The sequence below is a fragment of the Cicer arietinum genome, chromosome 2, assembly GCF_000331145.2.
Source record: "Cicer arietinum cultivar CDC Frontier isolate Library 1 chromosome 2, Cicar.CDCFrontier_v2.0, whole genome shotgun sequence".
Lineage (NCBI taxonomy): Eukaryota > Viridiplantae > Streptophyta > Magnoliopsida > Fabales > Fabaceae > Cicer > Cicer arietinum.
This window is the reverse complement of record NC_021161.2, coordinates 33,365,960-33,370,820: the sequence shown is the minus strand read 5'-3', so window position 1 is coordinate 33,370,820 and position 4,861 is coordinate 33,365,960.

Below are 4,861 nucleotides of genomic sequence, written 5' to 3'. Positions count from 1 at the left end.
ATATATATATATATATATGTTTGCTTGGAGAGAATAGAAAGAAAGGAAATTAGAAGGAAGGAAAAGGAAAAGAAAAGGTTATATAAAGGAAAGAAGGAAATAGAAAGGAAGGAAAAACAAAGAAAGGAAAAAGAAAGGAAAGAAAATTCAGAATTCCATTTTCTTCCTCCCTACGCGTGACCCTCATTTTCCCTTCTCCTCCATTTTCGTCTTTCGTTGCTTTCTTTCTTCAAGACTAGTAACCCAAGATTGGGTGAGTGTTAGAACAAGGATTTCGCAACTCCACTCTTCCTCTTTGATTCAAAAACGAAGAAAAACGGTATTTGAGATTCAAACACAAACCCCTCCGTTTCTTCTAGATCCAAGCTTCATTTCGCGAAGAGTTAGAAGGGAAAGTTGCTCACTACCACGCCACGGTGCTAGGGGACCAATTTGGAGGCGACGTTGCGAGCGGAGATTTTGTAATCGTACGTTAGAGCTAACTTTAAGGTAAGGGCTCCTTCCAAACTTTTAGTATTCATTTAGGGACTTATCTATATTTGTGTTGAAAGGAATTTGTTAGGGTTGAAGTATTGAGTTGGGGAAAAATGAATCTAAGGCGTTATGGGTAAAACCTTAGAGTTAGGTTTTGGTTATATTGATGAAAGTTTTGTGGAAAATGAATTTAAGCTCTTTTATGTATGATTTGGAGTAAATGAAATCTGATGTATCTGAATATCGTTGTGTTGATTCATATTCGTCGTATTTGGCGTGTTCATACTTGATGTTTGTTGATTGATGTGTTTTGGTGTGAATTATGGACTGAATGTGAGAGTATGTTTGAGTTTGTCTTTTGTGGAATTTGAAAACCATTAGAGTTAAACATATTTTGTTTTGAAAATTGTTAAGTTAACTGGGCGTTAAGAATGGGGAATCTCTTAATGTCTCGGTTACTTAATATTTTGTTTTGAAAATTGTTAAGTTAACTGGGCGTTAAGAATGGGGAATCTCTTAATGTCTCGGTTACTTAATATTTTGTTTTGAAAATCGTTTAAGTTAACTGGGCGTTGAGAATGGGGAATCTCTTAATGTCTCGGTTACTTAATATTTTGTTTTAAGAAAAATCGTTTAAGTTAACTGGGCGTTAAGAATGGGGAATCTCTTAATGTCTCGGCTACTTAATATTTGTTTTTTTGAAAATCGTTTAAGTTAACTGGGCGTTAAGAATGGGGAATCTCTTAATGTCTCGGTTACTTAATATTTGTTTTTTTGAAAATCGTTTAAGTTAACTGGGCGTTAAGAATGGGGAATCTCTTAATGTCTCGGTTACTTAATATTTGTTTTTTTGAAAATCGTTTAAGTTAACTGGGCGTTGAGAATGGGGAATCTCTTAATGTCTCGGTTACTTAATATTTGTTTTTTTGAAAATCGTTTAAGTTAACTGGGCGTTGAGAATGGGGAATCTCTTAATGTCTCGGTTACTTAATATTTGTTTTTTTGAAAATCGTTTAAGTTAACTGGGCGTTGAGAATGGGGAATCTCTTAATGTCTCGGTTACTTAATGTTTGTTTTTGAAAATCGTTTAAGTTAATTGGGCGTTAAGAATGGGGAATCTCTTAATGTCTCGGTTACTTAATATTTGTTTTTTTGAAAATCGTTTAAGTTAACTGGGCGTTAAGAATGGGGAATCTCTTAATGTCTCGTTTACTGAATATTTTGTTTTGAAAATCGTTTAAGTTAACTGGGCGTTAAGAATGGGGAATCTCTTAATGTCTTGGTTACTTAATATTTGTTTTGAAAATTGTTAAGTTAACTAGGCGTTAAGAATGGGGAATCTCTTAATGTATCGGTTACTTAATGTTTGTTTCTGAAAATCGTTTAGTAAATGAGTATTAAGAATGGGGAATCTCTTAATGTCTCGTTTACTGAATATTTTGTTTTGAAAATCGTTTAAGTTAACTGGGCGTTAAGAATGAGGAATCTCTTAATGTCTCGGTTACTTAATATTTGTTTTGAAAATTGTTAAGTTAACTGGGCGTTAAGAATGAGGAATCTCTTAATGTCTCGGTTACTTAATATTTGTTTTGAAAATTGTTAAGTTAACTGGGCGTTAAGAATGAGGAATCTCTTAATGTCTCGGTTACTTAATATTTGTTTTGAAAATTGTTAAGTTAACTGGGCGTTAAGAATGAGGAATCTCTTAATGTCTCGGTTACTTAATATTTGTTTTGAAAATTGTTAAGTTAACTGGGCGTTAAGAATGAGGAATCTCTTAATGTCTCGGTTACTTAATATTTGTTTTGAAAATTGTTAAGTTAACTGGGCGTTAAGAATGAGGAATCTCTTAATGTCTCGGTTACTTAATATTTGTTTTGAAAATTGTTAAGTTAACTGGGCGTTAAGAATGAGGAATCTCTTAATGTCTCGGTTACTTAATATTTGTTTTGAAAATTGTTAAGTTAACTGGGCGTTAAGAATGAGGAATCTCTTAATGTCTCGGTTACTTAATATTTGTTTTGAAAATTGTTAAGTTAACTGGGCGTTAAGAATGAGGAATCTCTTAATGTCTCGTTTACTTATGTATGTTTTGGGAAATCGTGCAGACCCGTGATAGGTGGCACCTTGGTAAACGGTACGGGCCCGTGATAGGCAGTACATTTACGATTTACGTTTGGTAAGTTGTGCAGACCCGGGATAGGTGGCCCCTCGGTAAACAGTACGGACCCGTGATAGGTAGTACGTTTACGACTTACGTTCCTGAGGGAATTGTGTTTGTCCGCAAGAGACTACACCCTGTTAAATTGTGAATTGTTGGTTCATTTGGTATGTGTAGTAATTGTGTTATAAGAGTTATGTTTTGGAATTTGGTGATGACATGTTGGATTGCTATACCATTTTGAAACCCATGATGTTGTATTAATTGTGTTATAAATGTTAAGTGTTATGTTTTGGAATTTGGTGATAACATGTTTGCTTGCAATAGTATTTCGAAACTAATGATGTTGTGCGTAGTACTTGCTAAGGGTTAAGATATGAATTTGATTAGGAATGACTTGAGTAAATGCATGAATTTTTGGAAAAACGATCAGGGAAATCGACTTCCCAATCGATTGGATGAGTTGCAGGAAGTTCACTATTTTAACCTAATCGATTTGCCAATCGAATGTATAAATATATCTTTCAAAATCTTTTAAGAAATCGATTTGGAAATCGATTGGCAGGGAGGCAGGAACTCAGCAAAAATACCAAAATCGATTTGGAAATCGATTTGGCAACACATGGACTCATCAAAACTGACAAAATCGACTTAGAAATCGATTTGGTCATGCAGAAACTCAGCAGAACTGACCAAATCGATTTGGCAATCGATTGGCTCAGCAAAAGTCCTTATTTTGAGTTAGATAATCGATTGCTCAATTGATTTATCAATGCTTTGGTCAGTTATGTATTACTTGATGATTTGAGAACTTCATTTTGAGTTCATTGTTAATTGGCAAGCATTATATGAACTTTTAGCATATGGAAAATCCTTTTAAGGTGCATGCTTAGTTGAAAGGTTATTTTGTGCATTTAAAACTTAAATGTTATGTGTTATCTGTTAATTTCGGTTGGTGACCCTTTACAATTATTTGTGGAATTCTGGGCTTTGCTCTTAGATGAGAGTCAGGACGATCCTACCGGTTCGTACCCTACGGACGGGAATGGAGATGGGAACGCTTGACTGCAGCTACGTTAGGAGGATCTCACGGGGCGCGTGGAGATCACTCAGGGTGTATAGTTTTTGGTAGGATGATCAGATTAGGTTGATGTATAGGGACTTGACGTCCTACTTTTTGGGTTGGAGTATTTTGATTTGGAAAATTGTACTTACACTAATATTGTCAGTTTGACATCTTATTTGAATGAGTCCCATGTACCATTTGTTGTTGTGTAAATGCTTTGGATTTATATTTGGAGAAACTTTTCCACTGCTAGTAAATTATAATGACTCAATTATTTATCCGAAGGCATTTTCTTGTTTATTTCTCTGTTTCAGTTTAATTTCTTTTTAAAAAAAAAAATACACCCTCGCTTAGAAAATCGGGGTGTTACAAAATGCAACGCATAACATGTAGCATATTATTATCGTAATCATCAACAATCATTGTCTAACAACACTCAACCCATGTATGCAACTACATGTCAACAATTATCAACAATATTAACTTAATCGATCTTAGGTTAATAATCTAACCTTACAACCTAACTTATCATTAGTAATTAATTATTAACCTCTGAAATCATCGTGACTTAATCTAATCAATTATTCCTTCTACTCTAATCAATTACTTTTATCCTAATTGGTTAATGATTTAATCCTATTCCATTAATCTATAACAACTTTTCTACTTCTAATTCTTAAACTAATCGGTTATTCAGTCATTCCTAATCGTTTAGTGCATATTTATCATATAGCAAACCCTAATCGATAGTAGGAGGATCATGAGGATCAGGAACAGGAGGATCAGGACCTGCTAGAATACGATGAATATCCAAATCATCACGTGGTAAAAAAAGTTGTTAATCCACATGTTGTTAACGACTCATTCCTCATGACTATGTCGTGTGTTACTAGCGGTGAAGTTGTTAAACCACGTGTTCGTACTAGCAGTGAAGTTATTTTCCTACATCACGAAGTCCCTATAGAGGATTTTACCATAGGCAAAATCATGGGACTTGGGTGTGTTGATTGCTATCCACATTTTCATTATTCCATAAGAATATGGGAAAATTATTTTAAGTTATTCTTTTTAATTATTACATTGTTCTTGTTAACCATTTCATTTTAAACTATTTCATTAATTAATTTTTACATTTAATTTGCATTTATACTTTGAAGATA